Below are 25245 nucleotides of genomic sequence, written 5' to 3'. Positions count from 1 at the left end.
TCTCCATCAGATAGATTTTTTCTTTATTATTTTGTTGTTTCAGCAACATTAAATTTAAAAACTCTACTTTTCAGTTATAATATATATTCATAATTTTAATAAATGACAAATTAAAAAGGCACGAAAAAATATCGAACTGTGACACCAAAGTATGGAACTGAACCATGAATTTTGTGTATCGTTGCACCCCTAATATATGTATATATGTATGTATGTATGTATGTATAAATATAATGTGTGTGCGTGTGTGCGTAGTATATGTAAAGATGACTCTACCAAACAAAACAAGTCACAACAAGCCTTACTATTATTACTTATTAGCATGGATAACTGAAAGGTTTGCTTTATTTATGACAACTGATTAATCAGTGTTGAAACTACAATAAGAGATACCACAAACAAGAATTGCAGACATTTCAAATACTCATCAGTCTGATCTAACGGTGCGTTCACACCGAACGCGATAGAGGCGGCCAGAGCGTCAGGTTTACATGTAAAGTCAATGGAAAGAGCGCGATGACACGCGATAGCGCGTCCGGCGAAAATTCGGAGGCAGATTTGCGTCGCGAAAACGCCAAAACGCCTGAAACGCGGCGTCAGTGCAGCGCGTGGGGGCGCGTTTGACGCGAAAAAAACGCAGCGTGAGTTTTGTGTTGCATTTTGTGCATACGCGTTTTTCGCCTCTACCGCTCGAGTTGGAAAATCTGAACTCCAGCGTCAAATCGCGCCGCGACAACCAATCAGGAGCCTGGTGACGTGGCTGTAACCAGGTCAAAGGGGCAGATCAAACCAAAGCCCTTCATTCTTCATTCAGTATGGAGGAAAAACTCATCAGCGCAGTGGCTAATCGTCCAGAATTATACGATGCTAGCTGCTACTTCTACCGGGACAGGAATAAAAAGGACCTAGCTTGGAGGCACATAAGTGAGGAGATCGGGCAACCTGGTAAGTTCATTTGTTCTTCTTTTTTCTTTCTTTTTAATTTTCAGACTGACCCGATGAGTCCGCGCAAAAGCTGGCAAGCATGCCTACTGTCCCGCTATTTTCCCCACTGATGTACAAATACCTTTCCGCTAACAAGATAATGTGTTTATTCAGAGGACATCTGCAGGAAAAAGTGGAAGAGCCTCAGGGACACGTATAGTAACAGCTGCCATCTTGCAAAGATACCGTCTGGCACAACTTCCTCCCACATCCCGCCCACATTTCCCGTTCACGCGCGTCAAAATATGCAATTTTGACGCGCGATGGATTTCTGTTGGACACGCGTCGAGGTGCGAATGTGCACGCGTCAAATTAGGGGCGTTTGGGGCGTTTTCGCTCGCGCCTATCGCGTTCGGTGTGAACACACCGTAAGAGGCCCAAACAAAAGAGGAACAGAGGTGAACACACACCATATATACACACAGAGGGAAACGAGGAAATGGCACACAGGAGGGAGACACAGCTGACACTAATCAGACGAGAGGAGACAGGCAGGAAGCAGAACAGAATACACTGAAGCACAGGGTGCAAGACTCTCCAAAGTAAAACAGGAAACATAGAACCAAGAGCACAACACAAGGGACACACAGAGAACACCTAAACACTGCAAACATAACCAGTATCCAGGAAACTAATTAAATCAAAGAATATTAAAAATGACAAAACATAGACACTGAGTCACCAGACTCCAGACAATTGAAGTGAGCTCCTTCGTCTGTTCTGTTTTCAGGCAACGTGAAAGTGATTCACTGAAAACGTGTTATATCACCTGCAGCTTCTCTAGCAAATGTAACTGGACTGCAAATACCGTCAGTGCAGCGTACGTGTCAGTATTGCTGTTTCACTGCTCAGCATATGGCTCACTACAAACTCATGCAACACTTCATCCCAAATCTCTGCTGTCTCTCTATAGAATACTATAGAATGAGATTTTTTTTTTTTTTTATCAAAACAAACCGTGATATTATTGTTGTTGCTTTTGCAAGCTTACAAAAACTCATTGTGTGTAAACTCTCCCACTGTCACTGCCCCCATGGGTGAGCTGGCCAAAGCAGCACACCTTGCTCGCTCCCTCGTCAGGTGCATTCTGGCAGTTGTAGTTTAACTTGTTTGGAAGATTTTCTTCACATCAACGCTGTTTATGATACATTTAAAGTCATACTAACTTTGACATATATCTTCATAGAGTTGTTGAATTAAATGGTTATATGAATTGAAAACTGTCTGTCTGGGCAAAATCCCAACAGATTTTAAAGTCTTTAAGAGTCACCTAGCCAAAACTCCGACAATGCTAACAAGCTTTTATGTGCTTGAATTTCTCCATTTCATAATGATGCAACTACACAACTATAGAACGCTGCATGTTATAGTTTAAATCTGCCCGTTTTTTTTTATCTTCCAGCAGAAAATGAACCTAAAGTATGTATGCAAGGATGCAATCCCTTTCAAGAGGGATAAAGCATGAAGTTCGACTTTAAGTGAGGATCAATGACTGCAGGCCATTGATCAATGTATAAAACTAAAACTAAAGATGTATTTTAGTTACACAGCACACAAACACAGAAGCGTGTATCTAGGATTATTTATAATAAATATGAATTCATTAGTGCAATTTCTTTAACCATAGAGAATGACTAGATCCTTCAGGACAATGTCACATCAATGCACTGAACTCACTATGTTATCCATCTAACAGAGCCTCCACTTGTTCTCACTTCAATTTCCCCTCATGGATGAATTTATACTTGCACTAATCTGAATGTTTGGGGGAAAATCAAATGCATTTTACTGGCAGTACTCGAGCTGACTTACCTTTGTTTGAATGACGGCGTATTCACAACGTGGAGTCTTAAAAATAGCCAAATCTTGTACCCAACCATTGGTGAATTGGATGTGCCCCTCCAGACATTTATAATGCAAAACTGGTTCGATGTGTATGCGCTGACTCCACAAGTACGAAAACATATCAGGCTAGGTCGGTTGGTCTTCAGGGTTTCTTCTCCACTGCCGTAATTTCATCCATTTCCAATACACGCTATTTTTTTGCAAGTGCCGTCTGTTTGCATCCGGACGCAATCGTACTCTATAAAGTCCTTTTTCTTTTGAGCTGCCTTTAAGTATGGTTCGTAGCAATCTTCCTTCCATTACAGTGTGTTTGTTTTGATTCGTGGCCTGCTAAAATGATGCCGCATTCCCACAATGCATTGCGGCGTGACGTCATCTCCAAAGCCCTATAACTGATATTATCTCAAGTCTCAAATTTTACGTTTGAGACGTATAAAACAGTAATGATAATTCCATAATTAAAATTAGAGGAGTTCACCCAAAAAACAATAACAAAAACAAAAAAAAACCCTAGTGAACCGAGCACAAAACTAACACAAGGTAGCCCAATCACGAAACACAACAATTGTAGTTAGCCAATCAGGGCGGGTGACAACAGATTACATCACAAGTTGTATCTTAAAGCCCGGCGGGAACCTAAGTTGATCTTTCTGAAGACACTTCGAGGGACCCTGACGGCTCTTATTGCTCTTAGGAACTTTGTAAGACGTAAGTATTGAATTTTGAGTTTTTTACTGTCTTTATAATATGTACAATACAATATAATATAGGACAACACACAAGATATAGCCATTTAACTTGCTGTCAATATAAAGACTGTCAAAGTACCCAAAAATTTAGCCTGACTTTTCTTTTTCCTATGTTAATTTTTCTATTGAAGAGAAATTCATTATTGATAAATTCAGATTTACTATTGATAGTAATGTAGTAGTGGGTGTCATAGTTTGATGAACTTGTTTCATGGGTATTTAATTGAAAAAAGATCTAAATGTATTAATGAAAAATAATTTCAGTCCTAATTTTTTATATGAAATATTAAGATCTTACAGAATCTGACAAATCTGCAAGATCTATAAGAGTTTTATAAACTTTAAGATGTTAAGTTTGAGCTGTGAGTCTCTAAAATTGCTTAAGGCTGGCACTCTGCTCTGGCAACAAGATTTTCTAGCACTTTCTCAATTAAGCTATACAAAAACTGAATAACCAATAGGAATTAAGCTAAAAGAGTTAAACAAAAACCTAATGGAAACCATATTCTGAATAACTTCATCTCCCACAATGCCTCAGAGACATTTCTCATCAAAAAAAAGCCATTTTCTGCGCAGTTACAGAGGGTGAGACTGAAGTGAAAACAGGGTACATTACTGTCGTTCTATTGGCTCAAATGATTAACACAGGGGACCAATAGAAAGAGCCACAGCCACAGAGACTATGCAAGTGCATTATATTTATGTGTGTATATGTGTGTGTGAGGGGGGGGGGGTTAAAGTATACTGTTAAATCATCTCTGCTCTTTAGAAATTGAAAGCCACAGACCAAATTGTGAATTGTGAATAGAACTGTAATTTCACTGTTTCACTTCAGCCGCATCAATCTTTGCACAGATAATCTTCATATGATGATTTCTTGTTTATTGTCAGTATTTTCAATGGAGATTATATGCTAGAAAATACAAAAAATAAATGAATAACAATTTGGTGAGAAAAAACATTGAGTTTGAGTTCAGTCCTAAGTTACTTTCACCAACTTGTCTCTGCTGTAATATTTAGATTAATTCATAGAAGTCTTAGAACTGTTAGCTTTATTTTAAAACCAACATTGTTTAATATCAAAAAATATTTTTAGACAGGCCTGTGTTTTTGGCCTGTCATTTTAACAGGAACCTCAGAAAGGTATTTATGAGTTTTGTTTGACATCAGAAAGTAAAAGACTGCACAAAAGCTACACGTGTTACCATATTATATGACCCTTGCTATAACAGAAATGTATTAACCCCTTAATATTTTTTGTGTTGCTTTTTTTTTTCAGAATGGCTTTGACAAAGCTTCTGAACAACCGCCCTGACACGCCATATTTCCGGCCACCCCCACTTCACATGAAAATTTTAAAGTCCTGTGACCAGCTAAGGGTCACTAGCTGGGACTTCAAAGATGGAACACCAACACCCCTGATAACAAAGAAAAACACCATTGCGGCGATCACCGATGGCCAGACTGTGACAAAGATCACAATGTTTGAAGAATATGCCTCTAAAGTCCAGCAGGGGGGTCGTACATTATGAGAGGCCATGAACTCAGGGGCACAGCCCCCTTACAACATCAGTGTCACAGCCAGGACACAATTTTTTTTAGGGCACCGACCCTAAGTGTAAGGGAAGGTCTTGTAAAAGAAGCAGAGGATCTTCTGCATCCTCTTGCTCCTCTCACCCCACTCAGGATGAGCTCCACAAATGAGGGACTCATGACAGTTCAAGGGGAGGTGGTGGAGGTAAGTATTTGTGGTTCCATCAGAATTTACATGGATTTAGGTTTCCAAATAACCCATTATTGCCGGTATTTTTTACAGTGAAAATAATTTGGGTTTTTGCTGTCAAGCAGAGACTAAATTCTGTTAAGATTGTTAAGCACAATTTTTAAAAAATATTTTCCTAAGACCGTTTCTGGTATTTTTGCAGCCAATTTGCATTGTGCCTACGTACATTTGTGTTGTAAGGGCTAGATTTTAATGAACAGTCTCTACTTGATAATAAAAACAAACAGAATAATTATTTTATACACTTCTGTATATAAATTCGCACAAAAGTCTTCATCTAAATATATCCTTTATAATAAAAATAAAAGCAGATACAACAGAAATGGTCAGAAAGTACCCTGAATTGGGCATAATGGAAAACAAATAGATTTTGTATACCTGAAACTGGCAAACTTTTCATTTATGTTGCTGTCACTTAAACTAAGTTGAAAAATGTATTGTTTATAGAAGGATTTCCTACAACCTGTTTCATAACAGTATATGAAAAACATCCTAATAACCGATACAGATAAAACTGCTTCTGATAAGATAAATGGCATGTGCAGAATACTTAACAACAACCATAACATAATCTAAACAGATTACTGAAGAAATAAAAACCTATCACAGATAACTACACTGATTATTACTGACATTAAATTTCAATTTACTTTTCAGTTTTCTGCTGTAAAGAAGGTGCTGTCGGAAAACAACATGTTCCCCTTAAAAATCTGCAGCTGAAGGAGGTATGTGACAAATTTGACATTGCTGGTACAGAATGTATGAGGCTGTGAGCTTTTTTCTAGTTACTGGACTTGTTATTATTTAATTAATTAATGAATCTTTAATTCTGTCATGTTTGTGATTTCAGGATGGTTTTACCATGGCAGTCTGCCTCTGGAGGAGGCAGCTGTTAACAACTTCAACGTGGGAGACCACATCAGCGTCTCTCACGTTAAGCAGAGACAGTCCTCTTATGGCGTACATCTTCAGAGTACAGCATTTACAAAGATTGAGGTATGAAGAAGCTAAACCTTTGTTTGTCTTATCAACAAATGTTTAAAACTATGTTTTCAAATTTGACATAACATTATATATATTATATTATCTTACACACACACAAACACTACATAGATAGATAGATAGATAGAAAAATTCACCACTGCGCCCCTGCGAGATTCAATCCTTCAAGCTCGGGTCCTCTACCAGAGGCCTGGGAGCTTAATGGGTCCCTCTTGCGCAGTATCTTAGCTGTTCCTAGAACTGCACTTTTCTGGACAGAGATCCCGCACCACTATGTCCGGTTGGTTAGCCAACCGAACATAGTGGTGCGCAGTCCTGGGAACAGCTAAGATATTGCGCAGAACCCTCAAGCTCCCAGGCCTCTGGTAGAGGACCCGAGCTTGAAGGATTGACCGCCCGCAGGGGCGAGTGGGGTATTTTTTCTCCAGGTGAACATAATTAACCATTTTGGAATTTACTTACCTGGATGATTGAGCATGCATCAAGACATAATGTGTGTATGTATGTGTCTTGGTGACTTAGTGAAACCACGTGATGACCATAGGTTTTCTTTTTTTCTTGTTGGATAAAAAAACCCAACGTTTTCTGGGCTAAATGTGTGCCTATGCTGTGACAACAGACAAAAGTCGAGGACAGAGCTGACATCGTCATCATTGGTGTGACCACGGCAGAAATGCCAAACCAGCTGGAGGTGTTGCTGGAGGATGGAAAGAGCCTTTATATTCAAAGTGAGCTGTGGAGTCCCTTTGACAAGGAACTGGAGGAGGCAGCAATCAAAGTTACTGTGAAAATAAAGGGAAACCAAATTGTACATATTCAAAAATATCAGTCCGAATAATTTAAACAAAATGTACAGTTCCTTTGTTCACTTTGTTCAAAAATGTGACAGATTGTATTTTATAACTTAAAAAGAATTTTTTCCTATCAGTATTTATAATTTTTAATGACATTTTGTTAAGTTCTCTACTATAGTTAACAGTTTTAGTATTTTCCAGTGTTAAGTATTTATATATTAAAAATTCTACATAATAATCTTATATTTGTGTTTGTTTTTAATTTTTAGAACACTGGAAGGCTATAAAATGTTTTTTAAAAAAGAAGAATAACAGAACAGATCAAGGCTTAATGTTGTATTTTGTAGATAATAAAGGGGGCAGGTCTATCAACAATATTTGATTTGTACCTTTTGAAAAAGCCAACAAATTCCTTTCATTATTGATTTTAACATTCCTGCTCTTTTAATTTTTAATTCAAATAATTGTGGAAGGGCAAAATGATGAACTCGAGATTTCTGGGTGGATATGATATCAATTAGAATAGAATAGATTAGAATAATCATTTAATTGTCCCACAAGGGGAAATGTGGTTGTATCAGCAGCACAAAAAAAACCCCACATATACAAACAGAACAGGACACAGAACAGAAACACAATTGTTACATATTTACATCATGGACAATAGTTACCAAAGCAGAGTACAGTACAGTTGTTAAAATTTGAGTACAGATCGGGTGTAAACAGAGCAGGATACTGAAAAATGTTTAAATAGTTAGGAATATTTAGAATAATTAGAAAACTGCAGATTGTGTATTGTACTTGTGCATTAAAAAGTAGACATGTAACTCCCAATAAGTGGGTGTATATATAAACTGAGAAAAGTAATGTACATAGGTGTAGATCAGCAGGTGGTTCTCCTGAAACCAGTGGACTCAGTACAGACCTGTGGTGATGACAACTATGGCAGAGTTGTCAGAGAACTTCTGTTGGTGGCAGCGTGGGAGGTGATGGAGAAGTCTGCAGTCTAGGAGGTGAAGAGGAACAGATCCAGCACAGTTCCTGTGAGGCCGCCGTACTGTAGACAGTGTATCAGAGACACAGCCCTGTGTCATCACATACTGTGGGCATTCTGTGAGGTAGTCCAGTATCCACTGGGACATGTGGTGGTCCACTCCTGATAGCTCCAGCTTGTCCCTCAGAAATCGTGGCTGGATGTTTTTGAAAGCACTGGAGAAATCAAAGAACATGATCCTCACAGTACATCCAGGCTTCTCCGGGTGAGTCAGAGCTTGGTGCAGGAGGTAGATGATGGCGTCCTCCACCCCAAAGCCAGGCTGGTAAGCAAACTGCAGCGGATCCAATGAAGACCTCACCAAGGGGCGCAGATGGTTTAGAACCAACCTCCTGAGGGTCTTCATCAGATGTGATGTCAGGGAGGACAGGGAGATGTGATTAAAATTGCCAGAGTTCATGAAAAGGGCCAGAGGGTGCTGTGTTTGGAGTATGCTGGTTACAGTGTGCAGCTAATGTTGGGTCATAAGAGAGGGATATTACACCCCTTATGTCAAAATATTCATGAGCTTTTTGAGTGTTAGGTTCTAATGAATTATTCATGAGCTCAGGAAGTAATTAAATTATGATAATAATTAAATTATGATATTAATTAAATTATGATATTCATAAAAATTATGATTTTCATAAAAATATGATATTCATCCAAAATATGCTAGTTCATTGCTTTTCTTCCCCCAAAATAAGAACTAATTGATTATTTTAGAAAGTTTTTATATCAAATAGCATTCTTTTATTTTTTTAATCCAATAAAAACTTTTTCCTTTTTCCCTAAAGAAACGCCATCTGGTGGTGGGTCAGCGCATGACAGCGCATGAGTGCGCAGTCTTGCGCGCGCACCCAGCGCCTGTGTCTCTAGGCGCGCTGCGTCTGCCGCCTGACTCGGGACCGGGACTGTGTCTCTGGGGCGTGTTTATGTATTTAAAATGTGTTAAACCAGTATAAATGTGCTTAGTTAAACTTGTGCTTTTGTAACGTTCAGTATGTCCAGACATACAGGGTGCATGCCCTGTGGGAAAACTTTATTTCAATTTATATGCATTTGTTTAATCCGAACAAAGAAATTTAAAATCAAACTCAGAGTCGCAAAAAAAACACTCGCGATCTCCGCGGCTCCCCACCGATCCTTAGGCAAATAAGCAGGAGAAACTCCTCAAAACCCTCCGCGTTTTTCTCCAAAACCCCTAGAAATAACCTCTAGGGAACCTCCTATTCCCAAGCCTTATATTCGATAACAGGGCAAATCCTGAAAAAATCCTTAGTCTTTTTTCTTCAAAAAACAGCCCTATCACTAGCGCCGTCTCTAAGTTCTTACTCGCGATCCTTAGGCAAATAAGCAGGGAGAAACTCCTCAAAAACCCTCCGCGTTTTTCTCAAAAATACACAAAACAAAAAACCCCTAGAAATAACCTGTAGGCAACCTCCTATCCCCAAGCCTTATATTCGATAACAGGGGGAAAATCCTGAAACCAAATCCTTAGGCATTTTTCTCAAATTCCGCTCAGAGTCTAAGTTCTCCTTTAGCTATCACTACTTTTGAACTGCTGCCAGAGAACAGTTTTTCCACTGTTACTCTCGCTGTATCTGATCCTTAATGATTCTGGGTCTTCGTTTGAAATTTGCGCCAGAGATCCACTCCGCCTCCCAGGTAAACCTTACTGCCCCGCTGCCACTCAGAGCGAATCCACAATATTACCCCAGTCTCCAGACCACTAAAACAATTAGCGGTACTCAGACCGAATCCACAATATTACCCCAGTCTCCAGACCACTAAAACAATTAGCGGTACTCAGACCGAATCCACAATATCACCCCAATCTCCAGACCACTAAAACAATTAGCGGTACTCAGACCGAATCCACAATATCACCCAGTCTCCAGACCACTAAAACAATTAGCGGTACTCAGACCGAATCCACAATATTACCCCAGTCTCCAGACCACTAAAACAATTAGCGGTACTCAGACCGAATCCACAATATTACCCCAGTCTCCAGACCACTAAAACAATTGGCCTCACTTTTACCTGTGTGCATATCAATCGTACCAGGTAAACCTTACTGCCCCGATGACAATCACATTACAAAAGGGGCGGCTCCATTTCGCACCCCGCTCACCCAATTGGATACAGATCTGATTTATCTTCTCAGTCATAGGTCTATTCTCTCACCTGTATCAGGATAAATAATCTCACATTTTCAAGTTGAATTTAACAGTTTTTCCCTCTCAGAAAAACAAGTTTTCTCCTTTTTTCACAAACAACATGGCCACCAGACCTACCAACCTCACTGTGGTCTCTCAGACCCCCGTAACCAGCTACAGAGCCTCTGCCACGCCAGCGCAACTCAGACGAATGCATCTTTGCCGGGTCCAACCTGCATCTGCTATCCCTTTGGAGGAGAGATTCCCTCTCAACACCGGGGGATTTTGGGGCTATGCTTTCAGCCTCCCGGAGAGCCAAATCTATTTCTACCAGCTAAAAGCAGGTGAAAGCTTTGGTCCGCTTACACCACGGATTGCTTTTAGCTCCTCTGATTGGGCTGTTTTGACACTCATCGCGACCCCTGAAATCCAGAAGAGCCTGCGGGATACGAGCTCGCAGCAACCGAGAACAAGGGACCAAGAAACGCAGACGCCTCGTGTTTTCAAAGGGGCCCATGCGTTTCCACCATTCACCCAACAACACCGGCCTTTAAACGCGGTGAGAAAAACCGTGACATATGCGCAGTGGGAGACTAAGAGCACGCCGTTTTGCAGGTGGGTCTGTAAGGCGAGTCGTCAGACAGTAGAAAATGCAGGCAAGGATGAATTTGTGCTGGACCTTACGAACACCCACTCCGGTGTTTTCAACACATTGCTTCGGATTCCCACTCAAGACTGGCTGAAGATGGTGGGGGAAAAGAACGGCAGAATTTTAGAGCTTTTTAAGCTAAGTACAAGCACCTCTGAGTTGGTCCTGGTTGGAAATAACCCCCCGCACTCAAAATAACCCTGCCCCCTCATCCGGTCCCCCTTACCCCGCCTCCTCCTCCCCAGTGCTTTTAAAAACCGCAACGACCGTCTCCTCCACATCGTCTGTAAACAGCCATGAGTCACCACAGCTCTGGAACTCCCTCTGCTCTAACCCCAGCATCCTTTCGGCCAACAGCTGCTTCTACTCCAGCCGGGAACCCAGTGATGGATCTTGCTACTCCACCACCGAGTCCCCATCAGGCCTCATCATCTCCGGCCGCTATGCTTGCAGATTCGCCGCTCCTGCCTTCATCACCTCAAGGTTGGAACTCGCCCCGCCACCCTGCTCTCGGATGGCAATCACCCGAACAGACCCCGGTAAACAACCCAGTCTCTGGTGTCTCGCTCTGGGCTTTGGGTGACCCTGTGTGCCGGGCTCTTTTCAGAGAGCCTGAAGACAATGATCCCCACCCCGGGGTGAGCAGTGGACAATCTTCATCCCTGGACATCGATGAGGCCGCTACTCTACTCCCCACAGCCGTTTTTGAACTTATAAAACTAACTCTCAAGTACCTTGTCATGTCGCTACTCCAGAAACACCGACAAGACGTGTGTCAAGGATGCGCAGTCTCCCACCCCTCACAGAGACGCCATTCTTGTCTTTTCCCGCTGGAAAAATATTACTTTTTCAAGTACTATGATGAACTCTGCAAAAGATTATGGAACGGACATTTCACCAACACATTATTACAAATTTTACGGTTAGAAGGCTTTTCACCACCACCCGAGCAAGTCAGAGGTGTGGCCCAGGCGTATCTCTTTGAACTGAGAGACGCCCGCGATATAGAGGGCACTCTGCAAGAAATCGATGCCAGTGTCACTGAAGTTACCCGCACTATAATTGATCAAGTGTTAGATGACAATTACTCACTGTGGCTGTCTTAGTATTTGTTTTTCTTCTCTTTCCTATTATTTTTCCTATTATTTTTTCTTACTGTTAAGTTTTTGTTTGTTTGTTTTTACTCGTTTCAGATGTAATGTTTTTTTTGTTTTGTTTTTTCCATTACATCAAATAAATTGTTTTTGGAAAAACGTTGCATCAAATAAAACTTTCTTGGAAAATCATTGCAAGAATCAAAATCGTTATTTTTGTTTTTACTAGAATCAAAGTGCAATGTTTTTAATGACAATAAATAAAATATTTTCATGAACTGGTTACATGAGATAAGTAACTGCTCGATCATGAAATAAAACCATAGTTAAACATAACTTCAAAGAACACACATGGCAGAGCAGATTCTATTGAAACGCAGCGCATATTACGACCCATCTCACCCGGTAGTTTTTGCGGTGCAAAATTGATTAAAAGCGTGCAGGATGAAACTGGTACAAAGATTAACGCGCAAACAGCTCAAAACTTCCTCGCAGAACAGGATGCGTACACCTTACACCGAGCCGCACGCCTGCGCTTTCCGAGAAACCGTGTGTTTGTCCCCAGACCTCTTAATCAATTTCAAGCAGACCTTTGTGATATGAGGGCGCTAGCTGAGCATAACGATGGCTATCAATATTTACTTACAGTTATAGATGTTTTCTCTAAAAAAGCCTATGCAAGAGTGTTGAAAAACAAAACAGTAGTTCAGGTCACTAAGGCTTTTGAGGCTGTCTTAAAAGACAGCCAAATTCCTCAAAAACTACAGACAGATAGTGGTAAGGAATTTTTTAATTCCAGTTTTCAATCTTTAATGAAAAAGCATGGTATAAATCATTTTGCTACAGGGAGCGATCTAAAAGCCTCAGTCTGTGAAAGGTTTAATAGAACTCTTAAAAGTAAAATGTATAGATATTTCACTGCTCAAAATACCCGTAGATATATCGATGTGTTACAAGATTTATTACAAAGCTATAACACTAGTTATCATCGTTCCATAAAAATGGCCCCAATCAAGTAAAATCAGACAATGTAGCATTAGTATTTCAAAACCTATATGGCACTTCGTCTCATTGTAGAAAAAGCCCATGAAATTTAAAAGGGAGATCATGTGAGGCTGTCTAAAGTTAGAGGTGTGTTTGATAAGCGTTATGAGCAAACGTTCACAAGCGAGGTATTTACTATTGACCAATGCATACCTAGAGACCCTCCTGTTTATAAAATCAAAGATTACGATGGGGAAGAAATTATAGGTAGTTTTTATGAGCATGAGCTGCAGAAAATCGCTCTTTGCAAGGATAAGCTCTATCACATAGAAAAAATTCTCTCAAAACGTAGACAGAGAGGCCAGATTTATTTCCTGGTGAAATGGAGGAATTGGCCTGAAAAGTTTAATAGCTGGGTGAAGGCCAGTGAGCTTAAAAACCTGACATAACAAACTCCGCACCTCACTCTCATCTTGCTAACCTTGGTAACGTTTCAGCATGAGTCTCAGGGCGCAGGGTTTTTATGTCACACTACCATCAAACGCAAGTCTGAATGTATTTAAGAATAACACCAGTTCTAATTTCCGTGTGGATTTGGCTCACCATCTCAACCTCGATGGGGCCTGGGAGGTGGCTCTCACTGAAATTTCATATCCCTATACATGGCTTAATATTCCGAATGATAAGGCTTATTTTGAATACAGGAAAAAGAGTGACGCTGAGCAGCGGCCTGATGAGGTGGTTAAGACAAAAATATGCGCTGGCTTTTACGAGGACGCTATCACGCTCAGAGCAGAGATCGATGCATGCCTTAGACGTATCGACTCGGATATATATCTAAAATACCACCCCATTGTTAAAAAGTTTGAATTCACCGCTGGGGGCATATATCAACTCAGGTTTTTTCCTCCTCTGGCATATATGCTTGGTGTACCGGCAGGTGTCTGGCAACGGTTTGAGCGCAAATTTGCCCCATATCCTGCAGATATAAAAGCGGGATGTTATCATCTATTCTGTTATTCAGATATAGCAGCCTTGCAGCTGGTAGGTGATAGCTATTCGCCCCTGCTGCGTACTGTCAGAATAGAGGGTAATTACGGAGATATCGTGAACCTTTGCTTTAACAAACCAGACTACATTCCTGTTGCTCGGAAACACATAGAAAATATCCATATTGAAATCAAAACTGATCAGAACGAGCCTGTAAACTTTACCTACGGTAAAACGATAGTAAAGCTACATTTCCGCCCTGTCAAGGATCTCATCTAATAACAAAAATATGGATAATAATAGATTTATAAAGTATTACGAATCGCAAGCTGGTAACGGGCTGCCAGGCTTTTCAGGGCGCCGTAATTTACTGGACGAGGAATAGCATCTATTTTCTCAAAATTGTTTAGATTTGTAACCCCATTCTTAAAGCGCGGGTCAGCCTCGTTAAACCTCATTTGAAAACAGCTGTCAAAGGGATTGCTACAGATGTTGTGACCTCCTCGCTGTCTAACTTGGCTCGCTCAAACACACGAGAAGAGCAAGAGGGCTCAGGGTTAAGCTTATTGGCGCGCAGACCCCTAAAACGTCCTCCGGGTCGCAGGCTGACGGAGTTTAAAAAGCGGAGGAAAACGGTAAAAAAGAGACAGAGTGTTAAAACCACCAAACGGGCAACACGCAGGTCGAAGCAGGATATTTTCTAAAAACTAAGAAACAAGCAACGATGTCTTTACTTCACGAACGATCAGCGAATGCACCTTGAGTGAACTGGATCTGTTCACAGCCCCTGACCCAATTTTCAATCGAGGACAAATGTTATTCAGAAATATTACCAGTAACAGCGCTCACTGATCGGGGACCTGTGGAATTTTACGTGCCTGGAAATGGGCTGCATTACCTGGATTTAAATGATACATTGCTGAGTTTAAGATTGAAGATAACAAACGCGGATGGGTCTGATATTGATCAAGATGCTAATGTGGCAATCATAAATTACCCTATAAATACCATTTTCTCGCAATGTGACGTCACATTGGGCGACAGACTGATTTCACAAGCCAGCTCAACCCACCCCTACCGGGCTATAATAGAAACATATTTAAATTACTCAGAAGAAAGTTTGAAAACTCAATTTAGCGCTGGGTTGTTTTACAAAGATACTGCTGGTGCTTTGGATTCACACGTGGTAACCAACGGCCCGAACCGGGGATTAGTTCGGCGGGCAGCTTACAGTCAACGGTCGCGAGAGTTCCACGTCATGGGACCGTTACATTCTGATATTTTTTTCTGCGAACGATTATTGCTCAATAATGTGGATCTGAGGGTTAAGCTCATGAGAGCCAACGATGCTTTCAGCCTTATGGCGCCTCAGAATGCTAATTACCACCTGAATATTCTAGGAGCTTCATTGTATGTACGGAAAGTTACTGTGTCCCCGGCCGTGCGCGTAGGTCACGCTTCCGCTCTCATGCAAGCCAATGCACTTTATCCCATCTCCCGGATTAACGTAAAAACATTTTCAATACCCGAGAATTCACGGATATCACATCATGAGAATCTGTTTCTGGGTTCACTCCCCCGTTATTTAGTCATCGGAATGGTCGATCATCAAGCATTTACAGGCCGTTATGATTTATGTCCTTTCAACTTTCAACATAACGATCTGGAGTTCCTGGCTTTATGTCATGAGAGTAAGCAGATTCCAGCCAAAGCGTTTCAACCCAATTTTGCTGAGAATCACTCCGTAAGAGAGTTTTACAGCCTGTACACCGCTACCGGAAGAAACCTAAAGGATCTCTCCTTATGCATTGACAGACAGGAGTTTGAACAAGGATATACACTGTTTGTTTTCAATTTGAATCCATCAGATGACAGTCAAGCCTTGTCACCGGTGCTAAATGGCAATCTGAGACTTGAAATGCGTTTCAGAGTACCACTGCCTCACACAACCACACTGATTGTTTATGCATGTTATGATTCCATTCTCGAGATCAACTCCAAAAGACAAGTTTTGGTCGATTATTACTGAGAGGCTCCACCCTTTTTGTATTGAATTATGAACAACCATCAATTGGAGAGTATAATGAGATTACTAGTTGGGGACAGGTTTTTTGGCGTATATGCAGAAGATGAATTATTAACATTACTCAAACGTTCATTTAAACGCCCTGCATATTTTATTATAAATACAGACTCCAGGGACAAGCCTGGAACTCATTGGCTGGCGATTTCATTAGATGAAAATGGAAACGCTAGTTTTTATGACTCGTTTGGTTTTCCCCCACATTATGCTTTTTATCCTAAGAGCATTGTAACGTTTCTGAAAAAGCATGCTAAACGAGTATCTTTCCATCAAAGACAGCTACAAGCCCCACTCTCCACAGTATGTGGACAGCACTGTATATTTTTTCTGGCCCAGAAATCGCGTGGAAAGAGTTATGATGATGTACTTTCTTTATATAGCTCTAATCAGATTAAAAATGATGCCATGGTCTCGTGTTTTGTAAAACGATTTATCAGATGTGTATTGATATGTAAAGCTAGCAATTTTAATCAAACTTCGTGTTCTCTGAAAGCTTTTAACGATTGTCATTTGTGCTCAAAATAATTTCAATAAAACTGAAAATGTTTCTGTGAAAAAGTGGTGTATTGTGCTTATTGTTAAATAAAAACATGAGAGAAAATTAACTTTAAAAACACAATCTTTTATTTATGGTTTGGATTACATCAGAAATTTAACCATGTGGGTGATAAGGCAATTCTCTTCCTTTTCTTCTTTTTCTTAACAATAACATCTTCCTCAGATGATCTCTGGTATTCTCCTGTTTCTCTCGATTCTTTTAATGCTGCTATTTCCCTTCTAGCCGATAAGTTTGTAATAGTGGATAGGGGTATTTTTAGATCTGCTAAAGTTTGTGCAAGCAAACTCCAGCCTGTTGGTTTCACACCTGTCCAAGAGCTTGCTAAGAATTTCATCAGATCGAGCATATGACTTCCAGGTATTGGCTTCTGTCTATGCATGAATTCCCCGTCCTCAGTCCATCCTCCGGGGCCTTTTGACGCTAATATTCTATGCATTAGATATTCAGTGTTTCTCATTGAGCGAGGGTTTATGTGACTTAATACGTCCTGTAAAACTTTATTCACACTACCCATCTGCTCCCCCTCCTGGCTTGCCTCTTCTTGCTGGTAATCATGTGATCTCTCAGTCTCCACTACTTCACGCTCCCCAGGGAGTCTTAGTGTTATTTCTCTGCTTTCATCTGATTTTTGTCTTTCAAGTACAAGGTACTTTTGTAAAAGCATGTTATACTTTTTTATCTTCTCATCCGAGGGTAGACCCTGAGTTTCCAATACACTTCTCATTTCACTATCGAGCTCATCTGCAGCCTTGTCTCTGATGGTTGGTCGATAAGCATTTGCATGTGTTTCCTGTAAGCGTTTGATCTGGTCAGGTGAGATCAAATACATTTTCTGCATTGTTATTTACGGATCGCGCCTATAGCTAAATCAGCTACCATGGGTAAAACTGTTGTGAGGAGCGGTAAAACAAAACCTCCTTTTGAGTCAATAATTTTTCTTCTTCCTAACTCCATCCTTTCGGCATGCCATTTTTCTGATCGTCTCCTTGTATCGTTTCAGCTTGTGATGCTGGCATTGTGTGATTGGAATATTTCCTTTTAAGAGATTCATACAAATCTCACAGATAGTCTGAATTAAATCAGGTGAGCATTCTTGTAAAATAACCTTACGAATTTTAGGCGAGCTTCTGGTTAGTGTTTTCAGCAAAGCAAAGTTTCTTCTCAATCTTACAGACATTGTTTCTGTTATTTTTCTTGGGTAAGAAAACACAAAGCTGTTCTGAGGGTAGTATCCTGTTCTCAGTCTTAGTTGCTCTGGACAGGTGGGGTTAAATCTATCAATAAATATCCGTGTGGCTCTCTCGTGGCTTCTTCAAAACTCTCCAAAAAGAAATGCACACGTCCTGGGCATATTTGTCTAGCTAGTGTATTAACTTGTAATTTATCACGAGGGTTTTTAAATAACACCATATAAGTACTGTTCAGACTGATCGTCCTGCTGTGTTTGCCTTGTAAAAACACATTTTGTGTCAAAAACATTACGCTCATATTTTTATGGTGCCTGTATTGCGTGAAAATCTTGACCACTTCTGGATGATTAGCTGCTTGAAAAATAACATCATCCAGTACAATGAGATGACTTTGGTGTGAGGGAAACAAGCTCTCATCTTCAAAAGATTCAGGCAGACCCTCAATGAATTTAATACTTTTATTTTTCTCTTGAAGCTCAGAATACAGAGGCTGAAAGGATGTATAAACCCACACAACATTGTCAATAAGCTTGTTCAAAACATGTACACAGTTTTCCAATACAGATTTCACAAAAAATGTCTTTCCCGAGCCACTTGGCCCAACAACCATACAGGAAAATGGCACATGAAGTCTGGGATCAAAGTCGATTAAAGCAGGTTGAAACATTTGTTAAAAACATCCAAAAACAAACAAAAAAGAAAAAAACAAAACAAAGATTAATCAATAACCAAAGGGCAAAGTCAGACCTCCTGGCAGCAATCTACGCTTGTCATAAACAACCCGGAATTTTTTGGGGAATGATGAATTTTTCAGTGCAAACCCCGCTTTATTACGAAGGATAGTGTGCTGTGGTGCCTCAAGTGTAGACCCTCCTTCACTGTTATCAATGTAATTGTCAACCAGGTTTTCACAGATTCAAAGTTGACCCTTTCGCAGACATCGTGTGTTTGTGTGATCCCTTTGCTTTCAAGACAACTTTACCTTTTTGGTCATATAGCCATAGCTTTTAGGTCCAGCTGCAACAAACTCTGTAATGAAATCATCCTGCTCTAGTTCATTAGTGAGGTCACCCAAATATCTACCTAATTCTAGTTCAGATTGATTTTGTTTGGTGAGATAAACAACACTGTCAGTATCGTAGTAAATTGCTCTCTCCTGCAACTGATCCAAATAACTGTATAGTTTCATACGCCCATATGAAGTAGTGAAGGCCGCAATGAAGATGTTATCTGTGGAGTTTGGCAATGGGGTACAGAGATCGCCATAACACCATTGAATAAGCGCTACATCGTCACTGACAAAAGAGAAATAGGTCACTTTGTATTTTGGAGAAAACATCAGATTAAAGAATTCCTCGGGGTCACTCACCAGTTTACTCTGTGTGAGATTATTTCTCTATTAAATTTTCCCCAAAAAGAGTTTAAACACAGTTTGGCCATTTGTCTTTTAGCGGGGTTTAGTTTTATGTTTTCAGGGTCTAAAGTGATGCCTTGCTTAGCCTGATAGTCTTTAATGTAAAGCTGTTTATCCTCCTCAGTTACAACAGCTGATGGATAGCCTGAAGCTTCTTGTTTTTTGCGCAGGAAATGATGTACATAGTCTGTGAATATTGTGTTACTCTGTCTCTCAAAGTGCCACACCTCGGTGATTCTACTTATTTGATAGCCCTTTTCTAAGGCAAGGTTAAATTCTGGAGTGGTCCAAACCCCTTTGAGTGCTCTCTCCTCGTTGCTATGGTTACACACCCCCTGTTGGTTGTTCATTTCAGCACAGGTGTGACAGAGGGTAAAGAGCAGCTTTCCTGACTTAGTTTTATAGGGTAAAACTGGAAAGTAGAGTGCTCTGGGTGGGTATACAACCGCTTTGATAAACCCAAAGTAGTTTTTAGGGTGCTGAAAATTTCGAAAGATTATTTGAGGATGTCCTAAGGGGTAACTACAGGTGCTATTTACAAACGGATACAGCGAGGTAACATCCACATAACCGATTCTCTCCCCAGGGCCTGCACTGCAGCGCAGCTGTGCAGGGCTTGTACGCCCTCCAAAGAGGGCATGGCGAGGGTTCAAAGGTTCTGGCGCTTCGTAATGTTTGAGAAAACTAATCACACTCTGATCAATACGCTTTAACTCGGTCCACTCGTGCTCCCAGATTGTAACAAGAAACACGTTATACTCAGTTCTCAATTTAGAGAGTCTTTGTTCAGTGCGGCTGTTTAGCTCTGCAAAAGTTAGGATTAACAACAAAGGATTAATGTCGGCCTGATTTGAAAAACACTTAACACACCCATGAAAGTAACAGCCCAAAAATTCCCAGACATATGGTTTATTATTAATTAGGGCATATCCATCTAAATAATAACTACCCAGCTTTTTTTCTCCTTGATTTAACGCATGTCTGATAAAAACACCTTGCGTGTACGAGAGATATTCTAGCCATTGAATTGAGGCAGAGGAAAATGATTTGACCTGATTACGGTAATTTAGGGGACATGGTATTGCTAAAGAATTGGCTGGCATGAAGTTTGTTAAATAGGTTTTCAGGCATGCACTTGCAAGCGTGTTGCGGCTGAAAGGATCTACTCCTGTTTCTTCAATAAACCCACTTCTAAACAATTTGCAGCCCTCAGCTAGAATTTCAACATCGTTTTCGCAGTATGACAGGGCCTCTTTCATGAAATTGAAGGTACCAGAGCTGACTGAATCATACCATTTGTAAAAATCATCCCTGCCTTTTGTTGTCATTCTCTCTATGCTGTAAGCTGAGGGTGGAGGGTAGGGGCCTACATATTTTAGAGTTTCTCTGGAACTGAAAGAGTGAGGAAAGAAACCCTTTACGCTCTCTGAAAATCCCATTGCTTTTGGGATACCTGACAGGGGCATAGGGAGAAAGCAGCTTGAATCCATGTATCGTTGATTAAAGTCTGGGTCTGTAAAACTGATCACTTTCGATCCTTGCATAATTAAATGTGGTTTTGTTTAGCCATTCGGGATAAAATAAGGTACCCGTCAAAACCTTTTGCATTATGAGCGATAAAAATACAGCCCTTAAAGAGTGGACGTCTGAAATGAGCGAGAAACTTTTCCGCACAGTCCTCACCAATAGAAGACCAGGATTTGCCGTCTAAAGTTTTCGTACAAACCAGAAAAGGAGTGTGCTCACCGCTTTCATTTACGAAAGTTTCAAAATCATAAAAAATCAACTTGTTGTTGTGTTTTGTCTCGCGTTCTAAAACCTGCATGTAACACTGATGCGTTTGCTGATCAGTAGAGATTTCCTGGCGACAGATTGGGCATTTACTCTTAGCACATTTGTGGGGTTTACCTTTTACAGGAATATAATAAAGTCTCGAACACTTGGCACATTTTTTATAGAGATCGCAGTTGCTGGCGAGTCTTTCACGCCTCTGCAGGAGTTTTTTATGGCTCTCGAAACAATAGGAAGAACGACAGGTGCGATTACAATCGCGACACTGAATAGGAGAGAGGGAGAGTTCGCTGCACCGAGGCTGCATACAGACTGAACACCGACCAGCACAGAAGTGCGATAACACGTGGTTATACCCCGTGTAACAATGATTACATATATAAGCTGTACCCATAAATCCTTTTAGATTTTTGATAGCGTAGTAATGATTATCAAATAAAAATAAACAAAGGGTTTTTTCTGTATTTGGTGTACTAGTTTGAAATTTACAAAGGCTGCGATCGTCTTCGTTACGGTAAAATACTATAATTTTACATCCGAGTAACATTTCAAATGTAATTATTTTATCAAAACCCACCGGAGTTTGATCATTTAGACCAGCTTTTTGCTGAATTTCTCTACCGAAAACCTCTGCTTGTTGATCGTTAAAATCGGGGTGCAGAAGGTGGGCAAGGCTTATAGCAAAACATAACTTATTTGCGGGTTATGAACAATATATAAAAGCGCCTCTTTTTTTCTGACAATCTCATTGTTCAGTATGTGACTAAGATGTCTCTTTCCACTACCGGCTGGGGGTCTAACGATCTGAGCTACAAGCTCAAGTGAGCCTTCACACATTACTGACCAGTTTGATTGTACTGCCCTGAGAAATAAATTTTCAAATTCACTCAAATCACGATTGTCCCTTAAAATGACTGAAACATTATTCTGCAACTGAGGCCCTATCAACTCTAATTGTATAAGATCACCTGGACGTGAATGCGAGAATATCCTGTCTGAAATTTCACGGGCCCCGCCCATTATGCCTTGATAATAGTGTGCATAATCAGGTATATCGTTTGGAGGAGGGAAATTCAAAATTTCTCTAATTTGAACGTTATTAAATTTATTTCTGACAACTATAGACGGTTGTGGTGAATTGCTAGCGCAGCTCTGGTCTGGATTACCCCCTTGTTGAAAGGGGTGCTCGTGAGCATTGTTTATTGGGGGAGAACTGAGCAAATGCGGACTATTGTTGTAACCGCTTATCAGCGGGGGGCTGTGGTTAACAGACTCACGGCGTGGTGTAGAGCTGAGCGAATGCTGGCTATCATTAAAAATATTTTGATTTAACCTATTTATTTGACTCAATAATTCTGGAGGTATTTGAACCTCATGCTGTATTTGTGCTAAGGCTTCTAAAGCGCTATTAAGAGCTGCGAAAGGGTCAGAAGAGGCAATGTTTTGCTGAGAATGAGCCTCAGCATGCTCGACTCCTAAATTCTCAGTGTTATTCTGGTGGGCACTTTCACTACGGGCTAGTTGTGCAAGAGCTAAATCAATCAGTTCTAGAGGATCGTTATTATTATTGATCACCTCAGGCTGATTCTGCGGAGGTGTATTCTGTGAATGATGTGCGTTTTCATTTAACCGGGCTAACTCTATTTCTAAAGCAAGAAAGGGGTCTGGAATATCTTGTACCTGGTTGTCCATTGTTTTTATTGTTTAACAAAGAATATATTTAAAAAATAAAATAAAAATAAAAAACAATAAAATAAAACCTTATTATAAGATGAGTTGCACTAATTCAGCGAACAGAGATACAGCTCGAAGAGCAATGGATGCGAGCTGGTTTCGCTGTATGCGTGTTTGCCTTGTGCTCCTTGTCCTGAGTGACCTGCGGGTCCTCCTACGCCTCCTTCTGAGATGCCCTAAGAATTTGAGGGTAAGATAGAAATTAGTTAGTGATGTTTAATAGAAAAGGCGATAGTTTTTTATAAAATGAGAGAAAAAGAAAAGCGAGAGTGACTGACCTAGATTGGATCTCCGAGGCAGGGGCTGTGGATGATTTGCCCCCGGTGCAGGAGGAGAATCTCCGAGACCGGCACTGGGAGCGTCTGCCGCGAACAGTTGTTCCCAGTCCTTGGCGGTTAGATGCAGGTTTTTCCCCGAGGCACGCGGGGGAGCTGATACACCGAAGCCGTCACTGGGAGCGTGTGCCGCGAGCAGTTGTTGCCTCTGCCGGGCGGTTAGATGGAGGTTTTTCCCCCGGGGCGCAGTGGAGCTGATACACCGAAGCCGTCACTGGGAGCGTGTGCCGCGAGCAGTTGTTGCCTCTGCCGAGCGGTTAGATGGAGGTTTTTCCCCCCGGGGCGCAGTGGAGCTGAATCGCCGGCAGAGGTGGATGAACCTGGGCAAGCCCTTGCAGAAAGTAGGGCCTGCCTCTCGCGGGTCGAGAGACGTATGTTCTTGCCTGTAGCTCGCTCTAAAACCGGTGGTGGTGAAGAACCGGGCGAAGAACTAGGCGAACTCGAAAAAACATAGTCGTTCAAATCCGATATGTCTGAAAAAGTTTGATAAGTTAAAAAGAGGGTTACTGTTTTTGTTTTTCTTGTACAATTAACTGTTAAGAGGGACAAGAAGAATGAAGCAGACCTACCGATTTGATCGAGATTATCCAAAAGAGAAGAATCAAACAGGCTTATTTCAGAGTCTAAAAAAGAAATAACAAGGAGTATTTAAACAACAGGAAATACAGTAAAATATAAGCATTATATGAACAGGAGTAAGAAAAAAAGAGGTACCTGAAGAGGACATGATCGCGGTTAGTATACTGAATCACTTTTTTAAACTCTGAGTGATAAACTGGAGCTTATATATATTTTTTAATGTGTATTAGAGGTGTTAGACTACCTATTTCTGGATGGCTTTGAAAAGCTTTTTTGAGAGAAAATGGTAAAAAAAAAAAGAAAAAGGAAAGTGCAAATGTAGTTAGAAAGCAAGACTAGCACTTACCGATTGATATGCACACAGGTAAAAGTGGCGGTAGCTGTTGAAGTGGTCTGGAGACTGGGGTGATATTGTGGATTCGGTCTGAGTACCGCTAATTGTTTTAGTGGTCTGGAGACTGGGGTAATATTGTGGATTCGCTCTGAGTGGAGGTAGTTGTCCACGCGTCCCAAGTCAGACGGCTTGTGAGAGAGGACGCCAGTCTTAACCTGAGCGGGGGGATCATGAAAATCCAAGCTGAGCGCGATTGGGTGAGCGGGGTGCGAAATGGAGCCGCCCCTTTGTTATGTGATTGGCAGCGGGGCAGTAAGGTTTACCTGGGAGGCGGAGTGGATCTCTGGCGCAAATTTCAAACGAAGACCCAGAATCATTAAGGATCAGATACAGCGAGAGTAACAGTGGAAAAACTGTTCTCTGGCAGCAGTTCGGTGCGAGTGATAGCGAAAGGAGAACTTAGACTCTGAGCGGAATTTGAGAAAAATGCCTAAGGATTTGGTTTCAGGATTTTCCCCCTGTTATCGAATATAAGGCTTGGGGATAGGAGGTTGCCTACAGGTTATTTCTAGGGGTTTTTTGTTTTGCGTATTTTTGAGAAAAACGCGGAGGGTTTTTGAGGAGTTTCTCCCTGCTTATTTGCCTAAGGATCGCGAGTAAGAACTTAGAGACGGCGCTAGTGATAGGGCTGTTTTTTGAAGAAAAAAGACTAAGGATTTTTTCAGGATTTGCCCTGTTATCGAATATAAGGCTTGGGGATAGGAGGTTCCCTAGAGGTTATTTCTAGGGGTTTTGGAGAAAAAACGCGGAGGGTTTTTGAGGAGTTTCTCCCTGCTTATTTGCCTAAGGATCGGGTGGGGAGCCGCGGAGATCGCGAGTGTTTTTTTGCGACTCTGAGTTTGATTTTAAATTTCTTTGTTCGGATTAAACAAATGCATATAAATTGAAATAAAGTTTTCCCACAGGGCATGCACCCTGTATGTCTGGACATACTGAACGTTACAAAAGCACAAGTTTAACTAAGCACATTTATACTGGTTTAACACATTTTAAATACATAAACACGGCCCCAGAGACACAGTCCCGGTCCCGAGTCAGGCGCGCGCAGCGCGCTGAGACACACAGGCGGCGGGGTGCGCAAGACTGCACACTCATGC

The sequence above is a fragment of the Oreochromis aureus genome, linkage group 3, assembly GCF_013358895.1.
Source record: "Oreochromis aureus strain Israel breed Guangdong linkage group 3, ZZ_aureus, whole genome shotgun sequence".
Taxonomy (NCBI): Eukaryota; Metazoa; Chordata; class Actinopteri; order Cichliformes; family Cichlidae; genus Oreochromis; species Oreochromis aureus.
This window is presented reverse-complemented; position numbering follows the sequence as displayed.